Source organism: Corvus hawaiiensis, chromosome 3, assembly GCF_020740725.1.
Source record: "Corvus hawaiiensis isolate bCorHaw1 chromosome 3, bCorHaw1.pri.cur, whole genome shotgun sequence".
In the NCBI taxonomy this organism is placed as follows: domain Eukaryota; kingdom Metazoa; phylum Chordata; class Aves; order Passeriformes; family Corvidae; genus Corvus; species Corvus hawaiiensis.
In genome coordinates this window covers 29,736,973-29,764,841 of record NC_063215.1, presented here as the reverse complement: position 1 = coordinate 29,764,841, position 27,869 = coordinate 29,736,973, and the positions used below count along the sequence as shown (strand labels likewise).

General features: G+C 39.0%; 1 long non-coding RNA gene across 1 annotated transcript in view; it reads left to right on the top strand.

Moving 5' to 3' along the window:
* The window catches only part of LOC125323779, a 61,696-nt gene extending 34,071 nt beyond the window's left edge, over positions 1–27,625 (top strand). Inside the window, exons 2-3 of the long non-coding RNA XR_007202641.1 lie at positions 3,165–3,497; positions 25,267–27,625. This is a non-coding gene — a long non-coding RNA (uncharacterized LOC125323779). The remainder of the gene's footprint in view (positions 1–3,164; positions 3,498–25,266) is intronic.
* Positions 27,626–27,869: the final 244 nt, after the last annotated feature.

Genomic DNA, 27,869 nt, shown 5'->3' with positions numbered 1-27,869 from the left:
TTTTTTCTGTGGCTCAGAGAGCCACATTTCCCACGATTCTTCCATAGTCCAGATATGGAATAGCAAAACAAAAACAAGAAGAGGAATCCAAAGTTTCCAGGGTTTACTCACACAAATCAGTCACTTAGGGATCAGGGATCGTTCTGCTCTCAATTTTCCACCATTATGTTGCAGTGGGGGTACTGCAACACGCATATATCAAACCAGGAGTCCCGTGGAAAGGAAGTATATATGGACAGATTCATGGTAGATGTTTCAGAGATCTTTATTTCTCCAGCTGCATGGCCGGGGCTCTGCTCAGGAACTCTCAGTCATGGGACCCCAGGGTCCTTGGCCACACAGGGGAACACAAACCAACCAATGGGAAACAAGGCTGACGAGGGGAAGGGAAACCCTGTGCCTCCCCCCCAGGGCCCATCTCCCAGGGCTCCATGGCGGGGGGGGAGGGACCCCAACACATATCCATTAAGCTAAATGGCTAAGCCAGATAAATTACCACAAACATGAAAGAACTTATGCACATATTGCAACCCCTACTATTTACTGAGTAAACGGCGTATTTAGAATCTTAAAATTGTCTTTACAACTGACAATTAATAATGGAAAACAAAAATTCTATGCTGGACAGCTACTAGAGGTTTTCATTTTTAGTAGAGTTTTGTTGTGTGACACGGGCCACATAAGGATTGTGATTAATGGGAGAGCAGAATTATGCAGCATCTTTCAAGCAAGGCACGATCTCACACCATCTCTGGTGAGGGTTAGGTGCTTATTACAGGTCTACCAGGGTCTTTACCAAAGACAAGGAAAGGTCTTGTTCCCCTGTCATTCTTTTATTGACTTAGAACTGAACCAGAATTACACATGAAAGAGTTTGGAGGATAGTGGCATGGGTTTGAAACTTTTGAACTCCAAAATATGTTTGAATGGGCACGTCTTACAGTCATTAAGCTGTAATACAGGAACAAAATATTATATAATTCCGTACTACTTGATTGTGTATTTTAATAGCTATGTATATCCACATGTATCGTAGTATAAAATACCAATAGGTCAAACGTATCTCAATATGTTGAATTTCAAGACACTTTTTACTTTCCATATATTTCTTTATATTTTTTGATTTGGGCAAGGAAATCCTATTGCTTTTACTTTAAAGCTGAAAAATATGCAGACACTGAGCTGATAATTCCTGTGGAAATTCTTGGTTTAGATAACACTCGTAGGCCTTACCAAGTGTTGGCTACAGAGAATGTGAAAATCCTTCTTTTCTGTTTACATAAAATGTAAACAAACCAACCCACCTCCCCTCTTTAGTTCTTCTTTGCTTTCATTATCTAGCTTTTGACTTACTGAAGTAACTTTCCACATTATTTTTATTGCTTCAGAGGCAAATCTTATCCTTCATTTCCACCTGGAAACACTCACCAACCTAGAACTGTACTTTAAGTGTTATTAAGGTTATACGGCTCATCTCCATGCCTCTTCCAGATCAACTTCACAATTTCACAGAAAATTCCTTCACAACAGGTCTTTGAAGGAGTATTAGAGGCCGAATCCACTTGTTAATGCTTCCCTCAAGCAATTGCTGACACTATTGCAGTCTTTGAGTTTCAGTAGCATTTGCAGTGCAGGTTAGAATGAGGATTATTTTGACATAGGGACCATGAATAATTTTTTTATGCTGAACTTAGATATGCATGGACCTGACCTCATCTAATATTACTTTTTTATTGCTTTTTTCATAAAATTTTTACAGTCGAGGAAGCTCTTATAATGAAGTAATTTTAGATATTCTTTTGTACGAAGAATCTTGTTCCTCAACTATCATTATGTTTTTGAGAAACTAAATACAGAAGCCAGTGGTGACCATATGATATTGTCACATAAAACCAAAACCAAGCCAGAAACACTGCGTGAGGAATCTCTGACAGGATATGTTCACATCAGGGTTTTAGTTAGGATCAGAGAAGTATTTCTGAGATCAATCTTGGAGTTAGCTCCCATTCTGTGATACCGTTGGTGTCATACAGGCACATGTTGGTGTCACAGAGCACGCGCCCTGCACAGAAGTGATGAAATGAAGCTGACTGTGTTAGGTTAGGCTCCTGGTGTGCCTGTCTCAGGCACCCTGGCTCTTAGAAGTATCTGATTTATGGGACCAAAGCAGTTTTAGAGTAATCATCTCTGAAACATGTATTTCATCAATACCAGATTCACAGCCTCAGCCGTTTAGCTCTACCAACCTATTCCTACTGTGTACCACTGCTTGCTAGGTGTAAAAGCAGTGGACTGTCATCCAGCAGTGGCTGTTGTAGCAACAGAGAAATATGCACGTCTGAAGAAGCTGCCAGCCATGTTGGTGTGCAAAAGGAGGCAGCAAATTGTTAGTGCAGCCATAGCCTAGGTACCTGGATTGCCTGAACCATGGGTCTGTGTTTCTCAATTTTACTATAAAAGTTTAGGGACCATGATCACTGGTTAAAGTGTAAGAGTTCTATTTGAATGCTGCTGCTAGTATTAAAAAAAAAAAAAAAAAAAAATTCATTTCTCACTGGAACAATGTAGATTAGATCTAGATATTTAATTTGTAAATACAGCCCTTGAAATACCGTGAAAAACATTTCATAAGTACAAAGAATAAGGAAATGAATATTTGCAGGTTTCTGAGAGGCTGGTACTAAATATAGTAAGTAAAGTGCATGTATTTGTTACAGCCCTCTAGTTATGTACTCTTATCAGATGACTGGCATACAAATTAGAAAATCAGAACATCTATGGGTTCATTAAGGTAATGCTTTTCTCAGGGTGTAATTCTGTCTACAAAGTGCTGTGTAGGTATTTATATAGTCCAGTTTAAAATGGCTTAAGAAAAAGTCTTCCAGATTTCACACCAGGACATTGCTTTGTAATTGAATGCATATCATTCTGAGATTGCTTTACAAGTGATTGGCACGCTTCAGAATATATTTATAACACAGCTCTGGTAAAACAAACAAGTGTACTCAAATTAGATCCTGAGGAAGCTAATTTTCTTTCCCAGACACTGCAGTACATCTGTAATTCTCCTCACTATTGACACAGTGTTGTCATGCTCAGGCATATATCTCTTAAAACCTTATAATTCAGCTGTAACCTGTGTTTTATTCTTTTCTTTCTCTTAGCTGCCTCCATGTAAAATCTTTATATCCAATGTGTATGTGCTTCGACTCCAGACTCAACTGCATGAGATACCGACAGAGTATTACAGCTGGTGAAGATATGGAAAGAAGCATGATTTTGCGTTAAAGAAGACTTCTTTTCTGTCCAGCTTGTAGTGAAAACGCAGCCATCATTTGAGTTGATGAGATGAGCCAAGAAACTATTAGATGTTGTCTTGCCACACAGAAGTATGCAGCAGAATTTTATTTACATTTGCAAGTTCTGCAAGGAGCAAGGATCAGGAAGAGTCATTTGAAATCTTCAGGCATTAAAGTATCTTGAGGAATTTTATAGAGGTGGGTATCAAATAAATGCCTCTCTAGCATAAGTGACCACATGCGGTGGTTATGACAATGTGATCTTGCTCCTTGTTTCAACTTTCATGTTTCAAGTGTTCCAGTTTGCATATGGGAATTCATTACATGTTCTTAATGTAAGCATGAATGAATTCTTCTTAATGACCTAGAAGCAGAAAATATTCTGTCTTTGTCAGAATTTTCTTACATCCTGCTAAAATAGCTGCTAAACCGTACATAGGAGGAGAGCACATCAGTTTTGCTGTTCCTGTAGCTTGGTATGTGCTGGAGCCAAAGACAGCAGTATGCAGAAGTCGGAATATCACAGGTGAACAGGCTAAAAGTAGTGCTGTAGGAACCCCAAGGAAAATCAAATATATTTTGTCAAAACATCTCACACAGTGACTGGATAATTAAAATAACAGAATTCTAAAGCAGCTTCACAGTCTGCTGGTAGGTTGACTTTGATGGGTTTGCGTGGCCAGGTTTTCAAAGTGGGGGGACTGCGGAGGTGTCTTCTCTGAGAAGCTACCAGAAGGTTACCCTCATATCCAGCTGTCTCAGGGTGACTTTATGATGTGTATCCCATATTGCTGCCCTATGCCCAGAAATTAATTTTTGTGCCTTTTTATGCCTTTAAACTAGGCCTGAGAGGGTGAAGGAAAAACTGAGCAAAACTTTTTCAAAGCAGTTTGCAGCTTGTTCAAAGTCACACAGAGATAGCGACTTTTTTTCCAGCTGCGGCTGGGGAAGCGAGGAAGCACTCGGCTTGCTGCTGCCCAGTCAGCTTTTGGCCAGTTTTTTCAGCTTCTTTTTCTCCGGAGAGAGACTGAGAGTTGGACTTTTTTTTTCCTTCCCTGGAATTTCAGATTTTCTCCCTTTTCCACTGGACTGCTTCAATATCAGAGCACATCGGGAGGACTTTCCACTGGGCACAGAGGGTCTGGCTCTGGGCCAAGCCCCAGCTCCAAGGAGACCAAAGGGAGGCCTCTAACACTTTTCCAGGTTTTTTTCTCCACAGCAAGAGATTTTCATTATTTAGCATTATTTTCCTTTTCCTGTGTGTTTGTCAAATAAATAGTTCTTATCTCTTTCACTTTCCTTTGAGGAAAATTTATTCTTTCCCGAACCTGGTGAGGGGAGGGGTGGTGACCTGCCTTCTCTCAGAGGATATATTTCTAAATTTGGCCAAACCGGTACACCAGCAGAACCAATGCCAGCCAGGTCCAGGACAGACTCTGCTCTGGCCAAGGCTGAGCCAATCAGGATGATAGTAATGTCTCCGTGATAACGTATTAAAAGAAGGAAAAAAAGTTATTGCTCAGATGTAATTGCAGCCAGAGAAGAGCGGGGTGAGAACATGTGAGAGGAACAGCTCTGCAGACACCAAGGTCAGTGCAGAAGGAGAGGCAGGAGGTGCTCCAGGTTCCAGAACTGAGATTCCCCTGCATCCTGTGGTGCAGACAATGGCGAGGCAGTTGTGCCCCTGCAGCCCACGGCGTTTTACGGGGTGTGCAGAGATCCACCTACAACCCACAGGGGTGGAGACTCATGCTGGAACATATGAATGATTGAGAGGAGGCTGTGAACCCATGGGAAGCCTATGCTGGAGCAGAGTGCTGGCAGGGACCTGCACACCTATGGACAGGGAAGCCCATTCTGGAGCATTCTTGGTAGAACTTGTAACCCTGTGGTGGACACACTCTGGCCAGGCTGTGCCTGAAGGATTTCACCCAACGGAAGAGTGACCCAAGTTGCAGCAGTCCTTAGAGAACTGTTGCCTGTGGGATAGACTCATGAGTGAGGAATTTGTGCAGGACTGTCTGTTGTGGGAGTGACCCCACAGTGGAGCAGGGGAAGGATTCCTCTCCTTGAACAGTGTCAGGAACAATGTGTGATGAACTGATTGTAACCTCCTTTCCCTGTCTACCTGCACCGTTGGGGGTGAGAAGGCAGAGCTGGGAAGGAGATAAGGATGGGAGAAAGGTGTTTTTAAGATTTGCTTTTACTTCTCATTGTCCTGCTCTGATTATGTTAGTAATAAATTCAATTAATATGCTTGAATTAAGTCTGTTTTGCCTGTGATGGTATTTGGTGAGTGATCTCTCCTGGTCCTTCTCTCAACTCATGAACCTTTCATTATATTTTCTCTCTTTTCCAGTTGTAGAGGGTTGGTGGGTTTTGGTGGGTAGAGGTAGAGGTTTTGGTGGGTGCCTGGCATTCAGCCAGCACCAACCCACTTCACAGCTGCCCAGAAAACCACTCTTTCATTCCCCCTTCTCAGCTTGACAGGGGAGAGAAAATAAGATGGAAAACAACTCATAGGTTGAGACAAGGCAATTTACTAAAGCAAAAGTGAAAGGTTTAACATGCCCATGTGAAGGAAATAAAACCCAAACTTTTATTCTCTACTTCCCATCAGCAAGCCATGTGTAGCCACTTCCTGGGAAGCAGGGCTTCAGCATGAGTAGCAGTTGCTCTGGAAGGCAAATACTGCAAATAAATGCCTCCCCTTCCTCTTCTTTCTCTTAGCTTTTATATCCAAGCTGATGTCCCTTGGTATAGGATATCCCTATACCTATATATATCAGCTTGGGTCAGCTGTCCTAGTTGTGTCCTCTCTCAACATCTTTCCTGTCCCCAGCTCACTGATGAAGGGGTGGAATGTTGGACAGTGTTGATGCTGAGGGAGCACTTCTCAGCAATAATCAAAACACTGGTGTGTTACCAACACCCTTCTAGCTACCAATGCAAAGCACTGCACTGTGAATGCTGCTGTGGAGAAAATTAACTTCTCAGCCAGACCCATACAGTGTCTCTGTCTTGTGCTGCAGAAACATCTGGCAAGGAGGTGTGACCATTGCCTGAGTGTAAATGCTGACTAACCAAAGCCTATTGTTGTCAGACAGAGAAGCACTGGGAAGTCCCTGCTCTCCATTAGGACCTAAGAAATCCTGGAGCAAAAACTAGGTACACTTCAGCTGGGCTTGATTCTGGAGCTGTAGAGGGTGCAGATGTCCTGGTGCTGACAATGGGGTGTCTGTGAAGAGAAGCCAGTGCTTCCCTGTGCTGGACATAGCTTGTTCCAGCCAGCTCCAACCCACCCACTGCAGGGCACAGCTGAGCCCACTGCTGGGCACAGCTGAGCCCACTGCTGAGGTGGGGGCACCTTCGGGGAAAGATGTTTAGGAAAGAGGTGGAAACATCACAGAGGGAGGAGAAAGGAACAGAAAAAGTGGGAAACACCAGAGTAAATGCCAAAGTGAGAGAATGAGAAGGAGGGAGGTGGGGGTGAGGGGAAGATGGTTTAGATTTTGTCTTTGTTTCTCACTATCTCACTACTCTTGTGATGGGCAAGAAATTAAATTAGTTTTCCCTAAGCTGAGTCTGCTTTGCTTGTGATGGCAATTGGTGAGTGATCTCCCTGTTCTTATCTCAACCCATGAGCTTTTTGCCTGACTTTCTCCCCAGTCTCCTGCTGAGGAGGAGAGTGATTGACAGAGAAGATGGTAGAGGTCTGCAGCCATCCAAGGTCAAACCAAAACCCACCACCCACTGTAAGTCTTCAGATGTAATCTTGGCAACTCCAGGCTCATGTATCTGGTAGTTCAGGTCCAAGAATATACCTGGGTGTGAGTAAGCGTAAAGTGTTTCAGGAAGAATAGGTTGGCTACTCTGGAAACCATACAAGCTAAATGATGTATGCAGTCAAGGTCACAGAGGAAGTAGAGACTAGATGGGGGAAAGGGCAAAGGTTTACTGTAACATTATGTGTGTACATGTTATGGCACTTCAGGACTCTTTTTTAATTCATTTAAACATAAAAACTAAATCCTTTGAAGGCGCAAAATAGAAATTCTTCAGTGAAATGAAATCTCTTGCTACCTGCTGTTATAGACTAATTGCTCACAATCAATGAACTCTTATCTTTTTCATTTCAAAATTATTAGCACTACTTTGGTTATTAGTGTAATTTGGTATTATCCTTTTTACTTTCCAAATTAAAATGTGCCATGATATGCTCTAAAATGAATAAGAAGTTTAATTATTTTTCCAAGGGAAAACATTCAATTTAAGTTTATATTCAATACTCCTGTGGAATACATCAGTATTATCATAAAAAGGCAATTTTGGTGTGTGAGTAAAATTATTGAAAAATATGCGGGGTGTATATGGTTAAAATGCTCAGCTGACAGTAAATTGATACAAGAATTCATCAGTATCTCATAGTCTATATTCTTTCTTTTAATGAACATTCCCTGTGACTCAGCTTTCCTTTTGCTAAACCATTCCTTGCTTCTGTCTGATCCCTCAAATACTTACTTAGACATCTGGTCTCTGAATCTTATTTAGTAAATCACTGATTCCCTTTCGAATAACAGACAAGGATCCCATACTTAATAGTTTCGTCTCTATCTCTACCTACTTTTACTTTTTTACTTTGGCTTATCACAAGAATCACACGTATCTAGTTATCTGTTAGCTTCATTCAAATTCCTTCTGAACAAACAATCTTAATCTTCATTGTTCTTTGGCCGAGATTATCCAACTGCTAAGATAGCCTTTTCAAGCAAGTTTATTGAATCATTAGAGATAGTGCCATTCCTTGTCTTCATATGAGCTTTGGGATGATCCTCTGGGCTATTTTGAATGTGACTATTGAATTTTCATAAAACATAAATCATATGGTTTTGTTGGACAGATATTCAGAATGCTTGATTTGGTTAGAATGCTCAAATTTAAAGATAATCTTACCTGTTTGTGTATTTTTAAAAGATGACAAGACCTAATTTATAACTTTGAATTTTCATTTTATGTTGATTTTTTAAATTATTATTATTTTAAAATTTAATGGTGATTTTCAGATTTTCTAATCTATACTACCTCACAATGCTTCCTACAGTAAAACATCTTTATTTGCTCATTTCAGTCTTGGCTGGTTTATGACAGAGAACAACCAGTCTGTATGGAAGTCAAACATCATTACACTCAATTCTAATTAGTCTGTTCTTCCATTTTCACAGGAATGTACCTCATTCATTTTCATTGTTTGACTGCATCTCACTTTCCTATTTGGTCTTTCAGGATAAAGTCTTTATGGGTATAAGATTAAAGGACTTTTCTTGACCTCTATATTACTTCCAGATCAGCTTTCTGGTATTTCAGTCTGAACTTTCTTGGTTTTGCTTATATATACATCCAATTTGCCACCTCTGGATCCTTGTCAAAACATTGAACTTCCTGTAACAGTAATTGCAACTCCCTCTATTTACCATTTTTGTGACATTTGCATTCTATAAAATCTAAGCCAGTGAAGCACTTAAGAGCCAAGGGGTAAAATATCTCACCACCATTGTGATGCTGTACAAAATCTCATGGTTATGCAGTTTCAATTATGCATTTGGACAGTTCACTGAATTTTTCCTTCAGTACTCCCTGCAGCTATAAATTGTCTCAAAGGAGCTGGAAGGGAATCAGAAAAACTTTATTCCATAGAATTAATGGTCATGTTTGTTCAAAAATCCTTAAGTTGGAAACATCATGAACCTGAAGGTTTCTCTGCCTTATGGCTAGGCCAGCATCGCTATTTCGATATGCATCTCACGATTCTGTTCTTTACACTTTGAATCATTGCTCTCTGACAACAATATCAAGGTGAGACTAATGATGTGAAGAACACAGGTTATTTAATTTGACTTGTATATATAAGCTTCAACTTCCTTGTATTTAAATATCCTTATTTCTCTAACTTAAATAATTTTTATCAGAATGGAACTAAACAGGACTTTTTTTCCAAAGTGATCTTTCTTTGACCAGAGAAGGATTTTTTTGCAAGTGAAAGAGACAAAAGGTATTTTAGGGAATGCTGATAAAATTAAGATATGGCTAGATATGTGCAAAGTATAGATAAAGTTAAAAACTGTACTGACTAGGTCATTAACCATAATGAGCGTGTATAGGAAGCTAGAGGAGTGTACATTATCTGCATTCCAGCTGTTTCTCAGTGAGGATGAAGGAAAATGAAGCTTCATCTGGGAAAATTTTTTTCTTTTCTCCTGTGATATGTTTAAAGCACATCTGTTACAAAGTTTAAAAGGATATTATCTCAGAATTGCCAGGAGAAAGATCTGATTGTTCTTTTAATTTTACAGTGACTGCAGGTAAAGTTAGATTCTTCAGCCTAGCTGTAAATGTGTTTTGAGAGAGAATTATATGTTCTGTTCCATTTGTTCGAAGTTCTTCAGAGACTTACTGTTACAAAAGCAACCTAGAATCACAAGTACAATGAGACATAGGCAAGACATCATACTTCTCATGACTACTATAAAGAAGATCCATAATTGGAGATCTTGCTGTCCTAAGGCTGGTCTGAAAGATTATCATCAACCACAGGTTATACTTGCCTATGTACACAGGAGCTGGAAGTAGATATGGAAAATGGAAGTAGGGATGGGATACCAGGGAGGGATATACAATGGTGCTCTGATGTGCTAAAATGGAACTGAAAGGTAAAAATTCAGATGGGGTTACAAATAGAGAGAGATAGGAAAGAAGATAAGTTATGAAGGAGAATAAGAAAGGCTCTTAAATTTACATCAGAAACAAAAGGAGTACCCAAGTACAATCTTGGCACGTTGGATGGAGTGGTTTGTCAATAGTGAAGGACACAGAAGAGTCTGAAGTCCTTACTACCTTCTTCTACCCTCAGTCCCTGGGACACTATGAAGTAAATTCTCTTAGAAGCCAGTTCAAGACACATAAAGGTCACGAAGGTGGTCTGGAACAATCAGCATTGGTCTAGTAAGGGCACACTCCTGTACCAATGATTGTGCCTTCTCTGAGAAGATGGCTGGCACTAGGGAGATCAGTGAATGACATTTCCTTTATCAGTGTCTAGGCTTTTGACAGTATTTCCCATAGCATCATTGAACCTAAGCTGGGGAGGGAGCTACTAGATGGGTAAATTATAAATAGGAAAAAATTTACTGTACCATTAAGGTTAATGGTTCAAGACCTAGCTGCCAACCAATTGTGAATTTTTCTTATGTTTCTTGTGTAATACTGAAGTTGGTGCAACTTAATATCGTAATCAAGTCTGCTTAGGGGACAGAATATTTCATCATTAGGTTGATGTGAGACCTTAGAATGGGAGGACTGCTTGATACACTGGATGGTAGGGTTTCCTTTCACAGAACCCTTGACGTACTTGAGACAGAGTCCAACAGAAACTCAATAATTCAGCAAAGACAAAAAGTCCTGCTATCTGAGATGGAATAAACTCATGGAACATTACAGCCTGCCAGCCAGAAAGATGCACTGCAGAAAAGGATTGTGCAGCCCTGGTAGAAAAAACACCTGCATCAATGAAAGCTAACTGCATACTGTGTTAGTAGCGGTGTAGCCAGTGAGTCAATTATTCCTTTCTCTTTGACACTCTCAGGGCATAGATATGATACTCTGCCCAGTATCATTTCTTCCTATACAAAAGAGAGATTGACAAGCTTCAGAAAGTCCAATATTTGGTTAAGAAGATAATTAGGGAATGGAGCATATGATGCAGGAGGTGAAGAAAACTGAATAGGAGTTTTTCAGGTTGGAGAAGACAAGATCAAGGAAATCTAATTGCAGTCTACTAAAAGTTAAAGGGTTTTATAGAAAAGATATAACCAGACTTCTGACAACCATCCACAGTGAAAGAACAAGAGGCAATAGACACAAATTGCAGCAAAAGACCTTCCAGGAGGATACATAAAGAAAAAAAGTCAAAAATCATAGTGAGGGTGATTAAGCATTACAGCAGTTTTCACAGAGAGGCTGTGAGAACTCCATCCTCGGAGATATTCAGAGCTTGACTCGACAGGGCCCTGAACTGCCTGACCTAACTTTGTTCATGATCCTGCTTTAAGAAGCATGTAGACAGAATGACTTAGAGAGATCCCTTGCAACCCAAAGCATTTTATGATTCAAAAACATTTCAGGATCATTGTCTACCATTATTTGCAGTGTAGTCAAGATGCTTGGTTTTTTTTCCTGGACTTGAATTCATTCAGCTTACCGTCTGGCCCACACTCTGAGTTACTACAAATCCTATTTCCTCCCGTTTGATCTACTATTATTGCTTGACTAATGATTTCCACAGAAGTTGTTCTTGTGATAGCTGGTAAGCCTGAGTTTTGGATCATTAGATATCAATTATACCCCTGCACCCCCAGAAATAAGTGGTCTGAGTGTTGGTCTTTGAGTAACTTGTGTCTTCCCATAAATTTTCATACTGTCAAATATCTACACACCTATGTATAGGCTTCTATACTTACAGATTGAATTATGATCTGGACCGAGGCTTCGAATCAGGCTGCTGATCGAATCACTCCTTCGAATCACCCCTTACTGTGCAACTGGATGAACTGGATAAAAATGTGGAATTTTGCTAACTTGTCCAGCTCTTTGCTTTTCTTCTTGCTTTCTGAAAGGCTTCTCTTGTTCACCCCCTCTAGGCCAAGCATCCTAAGGGGATACCTTCCTCTGCTTGTGGTTTTATTCTGTATGCTTTTAAAAAACTTCCTGTTTCTGAATAGGAAGAGGCAACCTGCTTCCCCCACACACTGCAAAATAAGTACTGATTTTTAAATAATGCTTTTAAGCGTTGAGAATAATGCTATGAATTACTATACTTATATATAATGGTATGTACAAATGCAACCTCAGATCACCCTGAATTTTGCAACATCAGTTCAGAACTAAATAAAATTAGAAAGTATAATCAATGTGTATTTATGTGAATAAAAAAAAAATTATTAATTTTTCTATGAATATAAATTAAAGCAGAGAGACTAAGGTTTAAATATCAGCCAGACAATAAATTACTGTAATTCCTGTATAGAACAATTCCTTGAGTTAGTACAATTAGTACTTCAGTTACATCAGTCATCTGTAGTATCATTTGCATGTGTGTTTGTATCAGTGATTAACTTTCAAATTGATGATGAACTCTAGGTACAATCCTAAACTGAGGTTTCCTTTTCACAGAATCATAGAATCATAAAATCATAAAATGGTTTGGTTTGGAAAGAGCTTTTAAAGGCCATCCAGTCCGATGGTCTTGCAATGAGCAGGGACATCTTCAACTACACCAGATTGCTCAGATCCCCATTCAAACCCCACTTTGGATATTTCCAGGGATGGGGCATCTACTGCCTCTCATATCAACTTTTTCCAGTGTTTCACCACCGTCATCATAAGAAAATTCTTCCTTGTATCTAGTCTGAATCTACCTTGTTTTGGTTTAGATCCATTATGCTTTGTCTTATAGCAACACTCCTTGACAAAAAGCCTGTCTCTAATGAGCTCTGCAGCATCTCTTGAGATCACAGAATCAGAGAATATCCTGAGTTGGAAGGGATCCACAAGGATCATCCAGTCCAACTCCTGGGTCTGCACAGGGCAGCCCCAAGAATCACACCATATGACTAAGTATTGTCCAAATGCTTCTTGAACTTAGGCAGGTTTGATGCTATGACTATTTCCCTGGGGAGCCTGTTCCAGTGCCCAACCAACCTCTGGGTGAAGAATCTTTTCCTGATATTTAACCTAAACCTTCCATGAAACAACTTCAGGCCATTCCCTTTGGTCCTGTCACTGGTCACCACAGAGAAGAGATCAGTGCCTGCCCCTCCTCTTCCCCTCATGAGGAAGCTGTAGATTGATGAGGTCTCCCCTCAGTCTCCACTTCTCCAGGCTGAACAAGTCAAGTGACCTCAGCCACTCCTTGTATTGCTTCCCCTCAAGGCTCTTCACCATTTTTGTTGCCCTCCTTTGGATGCTCTCTAGTAGTTTAAAGTCATTTTTATATTCTGGCACCCAAGACTGCACATAGGACTCGAGATGCAGAGCAGAGTGGGACAATCCCCTCCCTTGCCTGGCTGGAGATGCTGTGCCTGGTGCTCCCCAGGACATGGTTGGCCCTCCTGGCTGCCAGGGTACTGCTGACTCATATTCAAATTGCCATGGACCAGGACACCCAAATCCCTTCCCACAGAACTGCTTTCCATCATCTCATTCCCCAGTCTGTCCGTACATGCAGGGTTGCTGCCTCCAAGGCGCAGAATCCAATACTTTCCCATGTTGAATTTCATATGGTTGTTGATTGCCCAGCCCTCTAATTTATTAGAGTCTCTCTGCAGGACCTCTCTGCCTTCAAGGGAGTCAACAGCTCCTCCTAGTTTAATGTCATCATTAAACTAATGCTAATACTAAGCAAACTTCCTTAGTATTCCTTTGAATCCTGCATCCAAGTCATTTATGAAGATGTTGAAGAGCACAGGACCGACGTTGGAGCGCTGTGGAACCCCACCAGTGACAGGTCACCAGTCTGATGTCACCCCATTCACTATAATGCTTTGCATCCAACCCATAAGCCAGTTGCTCACCCATCACATGATGTGTTTATCCAGCTGTGTCCTGGATATCCTGTCCAGAAGGATCCTGTGACAGAGGGTATCAAAAGCTTTTCTGAAATCCAAAATGATTACATCAACTGTCTTCCCTTGATCAGCTCAGTGGGTTACCTTGTCATAAAAGGAAATCAAGTTTGACAAGCAGGACTTTCCCCTCATGACACCATGATAGCTTTGACCAATGACTCTGTTGTCCTTCTGGTGTTTTTCAATACCTCCCAGAATAATCTTCCTAGTTTTACCAATCACTGAAGTGAGACTGGCAGGTCTATACTGTCCAGGGTCATCCTTCATGCCCTTCTTGAAAACTGGGGCCATATGAGCTAGCTTTCAGTCAACTAGGACCTCTTCAGATTCCCAAGATTGTTCAAAAATCATTGAGAGAAGCCTTGCAATGACATAAGCCAGAGCTTTGAGTCTTCTCAGATGAATCCCATTGGGCACCATAGACTCATAGGGATACACCTAGAATAGAAGTTCCTGAAAAAGTTCAGGATTGACTGAGATGTTATCATTCTCACAGTCATGGTTCCCCAGCTCAGGTCTTTGGGACCCCCATAGCCCATCACTGGTGATGAAGAGTGAAGCAAAGAAAGCATTAAACATCTCTGCCTTGTCTGTATCCCTGTTTGTGAGGTGACCATTCTCTTCAAGTAACCATTCAATCACCTAGTCCAACCACTCTACTTACAGCCAGGGTCAGCTAGAGCAAAATTGTTCTGTTTGTATTCAGTTGTTCTGAATATCTCCAAGGATGGAGACCCCCCCAACCTCTCTGGGTAACCTATTCTAGAATTCAATCACCTTCTAAAAATAAAGTTTGAGATTAATTTCTTGTATTTCAGTTTGTGCCCAGTGCCCCTTGTTCTGTCACTGGGTACCACAGAAAAGATTCTGGTTTTTTCATCTTCACTTCTTCCCAATCAGATCTTTATTTGATGAGATCCCCCATAAGACTCCTCTTCCGAAGGCTGAACAGTCCCAGCTCCTTGAGTATCTGCTCATACATCAGATGTTCCAATCCTTGATCATCTCTATGACTCTTCACTAGATTTGCTTTATTATGTATGTATTTCTGTTGTACCAGGAACTCCAGAGCTGGACCCATTACTCCAGATATGAGGTGCTGAGCAGAGGAAAAGGATTGCTGGAAATGTTATTCCTAATGCAGCCAAGGATACTGTTGACCTTTCTTCCTTCAGAGCACATTGCTGACTCATTAATTTGTTTTTACACTGGGATGCTTAGTTAAGAATTTAATTTATTTAAATATGGTGTCTTACTGATTGGTGATAAAACTCATGAACAACTTCTGGTTTTCTTCAAAATTGAAATGAGGACTCTGAGATGTATGTGTTACTGTTTACAGTCAGCTGTATTTTATCTCACGTTTTGGGGTTTTTTTAAGTTTTTTAAGGATCTGTCAGCGTCAGGGGAATTATATACCATGCATGATCTTAATGAACCATGCATGGCCCACAGGTTTTAGCTTTAATGTTTAATATGATGATCTGACAAAGTTTTTATTACTCCATCTGGCTTTTTATTGACATGCTCCTGGATAGGTACATTTACCTGCAGTGACTGTGAGGGTGGTCACATTGGTTGTAATGCCATTCTTCCTTGCTAAATGAGGGCACATTGCAAACACATTTCAGAGGAGACATTTTGGATTAGACAGAGCGATATAAATTTCAAACTAATATCTTCATTCCTGTCACATAACACATCTTTCTTGCATTAAAACATTTCTTCATCCTTCACATATCAGTCTTATTTCATCACTTGGGAATTCCTTACTAATCCATTCAAGACTGAAAACTGAAGTTACTCAGCTACTTATACTAGGAAAATGTATTAAAAAAAACAAACTAATGTGCCATTATCTTTCTTCCCTGCATATAACCAATATGGAATGTTCTCTGTTTCATGAAATCTATGGATCAGAGATTTATTTTATTTTGCTTCTATTTGTTTTAAACAGGATACAAAAAAGGAAACTCTGAGCCCAGTCTTGTCAGTATTTTACTGACAGCGTGAAATTGTCTTGCTGTCCCAGAGGTTAATAAAAAAAATCTCTTATCAGACATCAAAGAAAATGCAGAATTATCACAACAGAAAGCAATATTCTTTCATTCTCTAATAATAAACACTGCACGTTGCTACAGGAAACAAATGTACCCAACTGAATAGATAAATCCATAAATAAGAGCTGACTTTTTGCTTTAGTTAAGAAAAAAATTGAAAAATATTCTGCATGTGGCTGAAGCCAAAATCTTTAAGTAATAGTGAGATTTACTGGAAAACCCATTGCTTTTAGTGGTCCTTTAGCCCTATCTACTAATACGTTGTGGAAACTTATAATAGAAAGCAAACCTCTGGTTGAAGAGCTCTTCGTTTTAAGACAAAAGCAACACTTAACACTGACAGACAGTATTTTCAGATTAACTTCATAACTAGAAAGAAAGCAGAAATTATTAGGATCCAATAAAAGGGTTCACACCCTTTCAGCAGGCCTTAGAGAAAATGTATTGCCTAAACCCAAATTGGTGTTGCTGAGAAACCACTCAGTTGCTACTTAGCTCTGGAATTTCATAAACTTTGCAAGCCTCTACTATCTTGGTAGTGAGAAATGAGAGATTTCTTCTGGAAGTGTTTTGAAGGAAATGTGTGAGCCCTGATAGTGCTCAATGATCAAGGTTATAGTTCATATTTTCAGGGAAGACTTCAATGCTATGAATGCTGAGTATGTCATGTGTCTTCATGAATTTGTCTGGGTAGAGAGGCAATGTGCTGGGTGCACTCTGTTCTCAGTGTTTTCTTAGAGACCAGTCTGTTTCATATTGCATTTGGAGGGTAGCAGAATGCCTTCCCAGGCCTCTTCAATTTTGCCAAACTCCTGCTTGGGACTCAGTGCTTGCCTTTGGGCAGATGTCTAAGTGCCCAGGGTTGGGGAATCCCAAGCAGCTTGAGCAAAAGGTAACTCAAACAGAAGCCATTCAATATCTATCATCTGAACCCTAAGTCTTTGCTTTATCTTGAATCATCTGAATTCTCAATGCATATAGGCCTTAAAAAGATCTGACTTGTTTTTCTGTCATGAAAAGTCTAATAGACCTCCTTTTTGATTCAAAAATTTTATTTAATTTTAGATTTCTCACTTTGAAAATGCACTAGTACTTTCATTTGATTTTAATTTGGTGGCATTTTGCTTCTCAGTTCCATTTAGCATCAAAGAAAACACTAAACAAGCTACCAGGAATCATTCTGAACTTTTAATAATAATTGCAAAAAAAGTCTTGTAATGCCAGAAATAGGTACGACTTCACTTTAATAGTGCTAATACTTTTTTACCTTGAATGCAAATGAATCTGATCTTTTTTGTCTAGAATTGTGATATTTAACATTGTTATCACACCAAGAAATAAACAATTGTTTAAGGAAATGGTTGAGAGTTGTTCTCAGTGCTACAGTGCTGAGTCAGTCATGCAGAACTAATTTCCTGGCTGTCTCTGAATGCACATAAAGCTGCTCTGTAGCTGCTGCTGACAATGAACTAGTGACTGGAAAAAGGAATCTTAAACACAGTCACATCTCTTGACTGTTAAAATCCTTTACACAAAGCATGCTGATCTAATGTACTGTAGTAAGCAGTATCCTTTTTTTTTTTTTTTTGGCTTGTTAGTAAAAGAAGTTTTAATACCTGAAGCTGTTGCTAAGTAACCAACTGCTTCCAAAATACATCTTTCTTGCTAATAAAACTGGTTTGTTTTTCTGCTAATTAATATAGCTACATTGGAATTTCAACTCTGGTATTGCATAATGGGAAGAATACCTTAACAACAGAAGATTGTCATGCATAACTGAGGATGTCTCATTCATGTGGGGAACATATTAGAAGTCACTTAATCAGAAAATCTGTATTTGAATGCAACTGCCCATCAGTTTAGAAGCAAAATGCGAATAGAAGTAAGATGTCTGTGTGAAAAGGGTCTTCCCTCTTTCTTTAGCTACATCATATGGTGCAGAAAAAAAGAACTGATGCTGGTCCATAATATATGATATTTAGAGCAGGCTCACTGATATTTTTGCTTTCATAAATAAGTTGAACTTGTTTGAATGGTGTTCCAATGCAAAGATTCTCAGAACAAAAAGAATCCACAAACAATCCACCAAAAGAAAAAATAAATGCATTCATATACATAGATTAACTAAGACTGCAAGAAAACAGAAGATGCCCACAAGTAGTAATCATGCTTCTAGCTTAACGTAGATCTAGTGTTATTCTTCAAATAAACTTTAATGGCTGCAAGAAGAAGGTGGGAGGGAAATGCACTCAGATCCAAGTTTGCAGTGTAACAGCCCACACAGGGATGTAAATGAAGATTTGGACACGAGATTTGCTCAGCGATGCAGAAGGTTTTACTGCCCTCTAGTAAAATGTAGTTACGAAACTGTCTTTTAAAATGTATGCATGCTAAGTAAACCATTTCAGTTATTGTTACTGAAAATGTGATTAGTCTTGGATCATCATCTCATTGTTTCCATAGTCCAAGAATAAAATATTTACATTCAATCTAGAATGAATTGTTTTTGAGTTAAGGAAAATAGCAATAATGAACCACAAAAGCAAGGTCTCTGTGGCTGCATCTGCATGAACAAATCTCATGCGAAATTTTCAGCACTGTTATTAGCAAAAGACTAAGTGGTAGCACAGTGCAAAAATTCCTGAGTCCTAACTACAGGGGAACTTACCCTGTTGTTATCATTGTATCAGCGCTGATTTAGCAGCTCAAGAGTGAGCATGATTTGTGTCCTTTAATTTCTGGTAGCAGCAACTCTGAGAATTAAATGGCAGATGAACTCTTTACCTAGTGCTACAGAGAACTGGAAGGCAAGTTGCAGGGAAGCTGTAGCTATTTAGAAGTGTGACACAAAGGAAAAAAAGAAATGAAATCATAGTGTTGTTGCCATGCACATAGCAGTTCCATGCAGTGCTGTACCCCTGGATTATTCCTAACAAGGATGGCATGAAAGGATGCGTGAGGCTGTCATCTTAAAAAACCTGACACTGATGGTGATTGTTGTAACTGTGTACACTGTGACTTGTTACACAGTGCAGGCTCTGCCTCTCAAACAGCAGCAGAAGTGCTTGGGAAGGGGCAAGTACTAACTGCAGCCTCACAAAGTACCTAGTGCATTTTTCCCTTTTTCCCTCCTGCATCCATCCATCTTTCTTTTTCTTTCTTTCTTTCTTTCTCTTTCTTTCTTTCTTTCTTTCTTTCTTTCTTTCTTTCTTTCTTTCTTTCTTTCTTTCTTTTTCTTTCTTTCTTTCTTTCTTCTTCTTTTCTTTCTTTCTTTCTTTCTTTCTTTCTTTCTTTCTTTCTTTCTTTCTTTCTTTCTTTCTTTCTTCCTTCCTTCCTTCCTTCCTTCCTTCCTTCCTTCCTTCCTTCTTTCCTCCCTCCCTCCCTTCCTCCCTTCCTTCCTTTTGCTTTTTTTCCCTCAAATGTAAAGTATAAAACTGGCAGGTTTTTCAGGAGCCACATTGGCCCTCTGGGAAAATTATATTTTCACTTTTCGACATCAGTCACCAAAAAGTACAAATATTTTGTCAGTCCCACCACTCCGTTTGTATAAAGGAATGTTCAATCTCCATATATTCTTATTTATATAGCTTCATAAATATTCAAACACCTGGGGAAAATGGGGCTAGAAATGGGGAAGTAGCTCTAAAGTAAATATAAATTAAAATAAACATTAAGAAATAGAACGAGTTTATCTTCATTCATAGGAAAGATCCAAATAGAGGATAATGTGCTTACTTCTCCTACGTCTTCCCTCACTCTGCCAGGGACAGAGAATACCAGGGGCAGTATCTTATGCAAGGACCACCAGAGAGGAGGAACTTTCTGACCTGTCATGCTACCTTTGCATACTCTCTCAAGGTCAACCCATAACTTGAATCTAGAAACTCAGTCCTATCTCATACATTGGTGGTGGTCTGGAATCAGAGAACTGCAACTGGTTTCCTACCTTTTCTCTTGAGATCTGCTAGGTGAGACATCAAGCACTCCAATACTTTGTTCGGTGCAGGAACAGATGCAGAAAAAACAGTTTTAGGCATTTGTCATGACAAGAAGACTCTTAGGTCATTTTTCAATCCAAATTCATGCATTCCTAGAAAAATAGGTCTGGAATGGGGTGTGGGAGATAAACTAATGCAAATTTCATACAGATAGTGGAATAATTTGTACCTCAGTTGTTGTTGACAAATGCTGACACTAACTAGCCTGTCCTTGAAAACCTCGAATAGCAGCTACTCCAGGTTCTCCAAGGTCTTTTCTGTCTTCATTAGGTAAGATCCCTGATGAATCTTTACTTTTAACTGCTCTCCTGTTTGCAAGCTACTTGCCTCTTTTTGTTTAACTCCTTGACTGAGTCCTGCTCCCTTAAAGGCTGTTTTACATTTAACTCTCCTAATGATTTATGCCTAAAAGAATGTGGGGGAAAAATATATATTGTTTGAGCTTCCTGGAAATACTAAGCTCACTTTTTAAACACCATAGTTTCAGTTAAGATATATTTTTGCCCTTTCACTTAAACTTTCTTAAATAAGAGAACACAGTGTATTGGTTTTAATTTGAAAATTAATAATTTGTTATGTATATTTACACTGCATTTTGCAGGTATTGAACTATGATCATTTGACCTTCCATTGTACATTAGTAGCATTAATTATTTTTTTGTTGACTTATTGTTCTAGTACTGTGAGCATATTTGGGGTTTTGAGCTATGTGAACACTTGATCAGATTTATTTCTGTTGAGTTTTGTACAATTAGGTAGAAGCTGTGTTAGTGCTGTTTCATGTGTACGAAAGAAACTTGCTCTTGTGTTAGGCACTTAAATAAAAATACCTTCCATGATTTGTGGGTGCATGCTAGATAGCTCTGTAATCTTATATTTCACCTGAATTCTGAAAGGACCTTAATGTGCAATGGTGAAGAATAAAGACTTCAGAGAGCCCTCTAGATAGGTAATACAGCCACCATAGTCTGTCACCATAGTCTCCTTTCAGATTCGCGTTAATAGCATCAAAATATTTTCTTCACAGCTTCATTCCAAAATATGGCCCATATATCTATGTGCATTGTGCAGTAAAGAAAGACGTTGGATGCTTTCAGCTGAAAGAAGGATAGGTGAAATACCATCTTAAGTGTAAAAGTCTCAATTTGGTTTAATTTAAAGTCAGGACCTGAATAATGCACTGATAGAATGTCCTGATGAGGCTTGGATGTCTTTACTTAGTTGCATTGTTTTTAGAAGTCTCCATCACTTTTGGATGCAGTTCCTAACCTAATCTGTATTTCTGTCCCTTTTCCCCAACACCCAAATTCTGTAAGTAGAATAAATAAATAATTTTTTTTTTTAAATAGAGGAGAGTTCTAAGAAATTCCAGAAATATTTTAAATTACATTGTGACCACAATGTGGCCCATGCATTTCTTGTCCCTGGAGATCTCAGGGTTTCTAAGTTCTCACCAAATCAAATTGTGTGACAAGGTCATAACTAGATCTGAATGAAAAATAGGATTCTATCAACGTGTTAAAATTTTCCTATCATGAATCATATGAAATTACAACCTTTGGAAATTTTAAGAAAATAAAAGTGCAAGGAGCTTGCCTACTGTTTGGTACATAAACCACAGTTTCTTCCCTGCCCATCCAGCATTTGATTCACAATCTTGTCCTCATAAACCATCTCCTTTGTGGACATTTGATGAGGAAGGTCCTTGAGTGTAAATGGGGAAGTGCATATTCACACCTCTGCTATGCCTGATTTAGACCAGAACAGTGATTTTCAGCCTTTGCTCTGTAGACCCCCGTGGTTTTCAAAACAGCAAATAAAAAGCCAACTTTGCATACGCTGCAGAAGTCTACAGAGGTGACATTTCTGAAAGGATCCACGTCTCCTTTGGGAAATTTATGCAGGTAAACAAACTGAAAAGGACTGAAAAACTTTGGACTGGAAATTTGGGTTAGTCACTCTCAATGGTTATTTAGTTCTCATGCTGTTTGAAAGCTCGTGTTTTTTGGATGAAATTGTTTTGCTTCATAGGAGCGATTATGTATTCACTGAATGGGCGGGGCAAAGGCTGTCTTTGAAGTGTCTGCAAAATATAGGTATGGACCTGTTTAGACAAAGTTGAACAGCTTGAACAGATGCTTATCTAGAGCTTAGAGGCTGTTGTATTATTTTTATTTCTTTTTCTCTTTTTTTCTTTTTGAATCAATGCTCTACAATAATAAAACAAAATCTTCTACAAGACAAGAGAATGATGAAAATTAAATCATTTTCAAGAAAATTGTGAGATTAAGCTTTCTGTATATTTATGAATCCTGAAAAAATGCTTGGATGAAATCAGCATCACCAATTCACTCCTGTTGTTCTCCCTCATACTGTGAGTCTTTCTGAATCAGTAGCAAAAATAGGAATGATTGAATCAGTGAAGCTGTGAACATTACAAGATGCACACTCCAACAAACATAAAATGCGTGAGTGCCTGGTGAGCATTAGGAAATCTGTCACTATGAACAATTGAAGATGACAAGTTTAAATAGACCGAGGAATTCCAGTGTTAACTTACTTTCAAAGTATTTTCAAAATTGTCGTGGTCACTTTTTTTTTTACTGAAGATTAGTTGAATGAAAAACAAGTTAATTTAAATTCCTTTTACATAAATGAAAAAAAAAAATTCTGGGAAAACCATTAAAAATGGACACATGAGCATTTGGACACTGATCACTTTCTCTTTTTTTGCTAGAACTTTCAAGAACACCTTTCCATACTATGAGTGCTGGATGACTACCCCGATATTACAGCCTCTCCTGGGGTACTGAAGGTGCCTCGGCTAAAAAGTCCTCAGTTTTCTGTTGTTTTCTTGAAAAGAAGAGGATGCTCCATGTTTGAAAAGTCTACTGTTCTCATCAATAACTTGTGAGAGATGTATGTGGAGCTGATTCTATACTGGAAGGGTTCAAGCCCTGCAGAGACACCCCATCAGGCAGCTTCAGGAGCACCTACTATGCTGGCTGTCACAGCAAGGTGTCAAGCATGGGGAGCAACAATTAAAAGCATTAGAAGCAGTTTGCCTCCACAGTATTTTGCTCTGTGAGTTGTTTTAGCTTGTTTCATTCTACAAAGAAGAAGATGGGAAATGATAATGAGGGCTAAGGAGAATGGAACTGTCTTGTGATAGTTAATACCCCTCTCAGTAGACAGATGGATTATCTGGAAGGAGGAATAAAAATTGCATTTTTTGAAAGCAACTCTAAGCTGCAGGGAACCAGGGAAATTGTTTTCTGTTATATTTGTGGGCACAGTCTCGTCTGCAAGATATTTAAATATGAATAGCCCTTTAGCACAGAACTTCTGCTCATTTAGCTATCAAAATAGTTTTGTTGATTTTAGTCTTTAACCTTTCACCTAAATGATAAAAGTAGAATAACAAGGAAATATTTGTAGTGTTCGTGGACATAATAAGGGTAAAGTGTCAGAAAGTAGGTTTCTGTCTTTCTTAGCAGTTAATATATTCTAGTATGAACACTTTGTAAATGACCTGTGCACTTTCATACTTCAACTTTCTTACTTATACTGCATGTTAGATGGAAGTGCTAACTTTAAAATTAGTCATCCTAATGTGCAAAGCACTGCAAAAAGATGGATGTTTTGAACATAACAGGCTTTACATTAAACTCCAGCACAGACCAGATGAATTGTGGAATTATGTCTAATACTCTTAAGGGGTTTTAGTGATCAAACACACAGTAGATCCATGCTGACATTAGGTCTAGCACATCTGAAAAACGCATAGTAGAGATCCAGGGTTCTACAGACCTGCAGTCCTACTGGTTTATATTTAACCTTCTACAGTGTAAAAATGTTGACTGAACGAGCCCATTTTTTTATAGTCAACAGTAACTCCATTGGTGTTTCTGGGCAGCCCTGTCCCTGTGTAGTTCACAGACTGTATGCTGTATGTATGTGCTGCAATACTGTGTAGCCCTCTTACACTGTAAGTAGGCTGCTACTTGCAAATTATACCTTATTCCTAAAGTGCTAAAAATATTTCTGCTTTCACCATAGGACATTGATGTGAAGTCTGTTGTGATAACATATGAAGTTCTATACATTTGTAATATTATATTTTTTGAGAGATTTAAATTAATTTGTTTTATGGACCACTGATTTGCTAGTATTCACCACTGAGGAATGCTTCTCCCCATCCACAGTATGGATTTAATCTTAGTAATTTTATTCTCCTAGACTATTTCATAAAATAAGGAGAGGTATCTAAAGCCCATGGCATCTAAGAAAGATAAACCCCTGCCTGAAATCCCCTGTCTCTGTCCAGGACTAGACTAGTCAGCTGAAGTTAAGTGAGATGAATCTCATCCACAGTATGGAGGGCAGCTACAGCAGAGCTTCAGATCCCTCAGGATGGGAAGTGTTCCTCATGTTTGCAGAGGAATCTGAGAACTTTGGTTGCTGTCAGAAGTCACAGTGAATAGTTCAGTGTGGTTAAGTACAGTGACTAATGAAAAAGCTGGTAAGTTTGAGTTGCAAACAGATCAACTTTAAGTAATGAACTAAGTGTGACTTTTTGCAGCAAAGGATGAAATTAAATTACATTTTTACTAGTATTCAGACTGCATGAAAAAATGGCACTGTCTGTATTGCCATCAATGAATATTTTAGACATTTCTAAATGTTTGGGTTTTTTTTTTCCATCTACAGCCTTATTATGTAAGGTGAAACAAACCTAAAAAACAAATTGGATCCGTGTGGCAAAGTTTGGGTAGCTGGGGGCTGTGTGAGCAGCCTTTGTGAGGAGACATCAGGAGCTGCCCTTATGCCAGAATGAGATCCAGCTGCCTCCAAGACAGACCCACCACTGGGTAAAGCTGAGCCCATCAGAAACATCAGGAGCACCTCTGTGGTAGCATATTTAAGAAAGGGAGAAAATGCTGCACATTAGAAGATGTGATAGAGGAGCAAGAATATGTAAGAGAAACAACTCTGTAGGCCCCAAAATCAGTGCAAAAAGAGGAGGAGGAGGTAGTCCAGGCATACAACCAGAGATTCTCGTACAGCATGCAGAGAGGGTGCAGTGATATGTTTTTCCTTGCATCCCATGGATTTCCACTGTGGTGCAAATAGCCACCTGCCACCTGCAGACAACCCCACATCAGCGCAGGTGAATATCCCTTAAAAGGAGCTGTGGCTCATGAAGGCCCTATGCTTGAACTCTTGACAGGAACTGCAGCCCGTGGAGAGAACACCATACAGGAGCAAGTTTGCTGTCAGACCTGTGACCCTGTGAGGAAGGACAGCACTCCACAGAAGGACCCACGCTGGACCAGTCAGCCTGTGGGGAGGACTTATGTTGGAGAAGTTCATGGAGGACTGTCCCCAATGGGTGAGCCCTTAGGATGGAGCAAGGGAAGAGTGTGAGGAGGAAGGAGCAGCAGAGATGGAGTGTTATGAAATGATGGCAACTGACCATTTTCCCCATCCTGCTGCACCACTTGAGGTGCAGCAAGTGAAAGAGTTGGAAGTAAAATTGAGCCTGGGAAGAAAGGAAGGGTGAGGGGAGATGTTTTTTAAAAATTTATTCTTATTTCTTACTAATCGATTCTGCTTGGCAACAAATTAAATTTATTTTCCCAAGTCCAGTCTGTTTTCCCTGTGACAATTGGTAAGTGATCTCTCTTATCTCAGTCCATGGGTTCTTCATTGTCCCTCTGTCCCTTAAAGAGAAAGTGATAGAGTAGCTTGGTAGGTGCCTGGCAACTAGCCAAGGTCAACCCACCTCAAAATAATAAATTTTTTTTTTTCTGAACCTGAGACTGTGGAAAACAAATGTCAGGAAGGAGACAGAAAAGTAACTTATGAGGGATGAGAACAAAGTCCCCAAAACACTGAGGCTTCATCCATGTACAAGGCTATGCAGTGTAATTAGATACATGATTAATCATGGCTTAGTTACAAATCTGTATCTGTCCTTATGAAACCAGATTTAAACTTGCATAAAAATGTCTGTTCATGGGATAGGATAGTTTAACTAAGATAAAAATATAAGACAGTCCAGTAGAAATTTATGGCATGGATGATGAATTTCAGACTCATGTAGAAACAGCCCCTAAACAGTAGAAGATTTAGAAGGTTGGCTTTTTTTAAATAAATTTCATAATAAGTTGTTCAGTCAAAAATGACTCTGTTTATTTCTATATTTTTTTTCATTTTAAAACTTCTCATACTTTATTACTTCTGTATTCACCTACATGACTCCTGAATCACTCAGTCTATGTGAGTCATGGTAGACATGACTGTAGCATTTGGATAAAGAAATTGAAACATCTGAATTAAGCTTCCCCTTGCAGAAACACTTGTCAGTTACTGAACTGATCTGTTTCCCCTGTGAACTGATGCATAAGGGATTTTAAACATGTACCACTGAAGTGCATTTTAAAGGCTGTTTTTTAAAAAACTTTTGTACAACCCTGAAATGTGTTTCACTTTCTCTTAACACTGCTTTATTGGGCACTTGCCAAAACAAATTTATAATGCAACATGTATTATCTGGTTTACCAGTTTGGAATTTTGTCTATGTGTGCATCCTCAGTATTGATAAAACTGCGAATTTTCTAGGAAAAAATTTAAATGCTGAAGGCAATTTCATGGCTTTGATCTTTACGCACCAATCCCCAAAACAGAGAGAATAACCACAAAGAGAAATGAGGGTATGCTCCAACAACAACTTCATGCTTTGAAACAAAATGAGGAAAAGGATTTGGAGGAAATGAAGTAAAATGGGTTGATCTCCAGAATATATAATGAATGCAATATCTTACATAGCAGGTAATATATCACCTGAACTTACTCTTGCCTGTTTCAGGAATGGCTCACTTGCAGACCACACCAATCTGCATCACCCAGTAGTAGAAAGGATATGATTTCTTTTGGAGACAGGCAGGGGAGCTCTTCCCACTGGCATAATGGAAGCAGATGCTTTAGGAATACTTCAGAAAGACCGATGAGATGGATTTTATCATTTCTCAGAAAATGTTCAGATCTTTTTTGAGTAGCTTTTCTAATATGCATGTCAGAAAAGAGAAGGGCTATTTCTGATCTCCATAAAAGAAATGTATGAGTTAAATCTGGCAGTTATTACTATTTCTAGACTGAATTTTGATCTTAGTAGCATATTGCACTGGCTGTTTTGTAATTAGGTGCCATTAAAAGAGGATGTCTATCAAAATGTTAACAAGGATGGTGGTCAATCTCTGTCAGATTTATTGAAAGCAAATACATTTACAAGTTCCATCATAAATCTTGGTCAAGTAATGAGATTCTCAACTTATTTTCCATAAAGTGGTTATTGCATTATGCAGGCAAAATGTCATGGTACACAACAGTTCAATTTCATCAGCTCTTCACACAGCAATGAAATAATAAACCAGTACTGTTCAAACTTTGATTTCTTTCATTGTCATATATTAGCCTAGAATACATGCATGTATGGAATATTTTGGCAGAATATATGTTAAAAAGAATTCTCTTATTTCTGTTGGAATTCTAACAATAAAATTTCAAACTCTTATTTATGAACAAAATTAAGTATGAGTATTTTTCATGTTTTGTTTTGAAATTATGAAATTAGTATTTGAAATTATTACTGGAGTTGGCACTCACACTGCCATTAATACACACAAATAATGTGCAGAACAAAATGATGCAGAACTGCTTCTTTAATCTCTTAACTTTTAGTGAGCAGCTCTAAACAAGAACTTGCTTCCTCTGCATATCTGAAACAATTAACTATTTAATGCAACTTGGAACTCAAGGTGAATTTTCAAA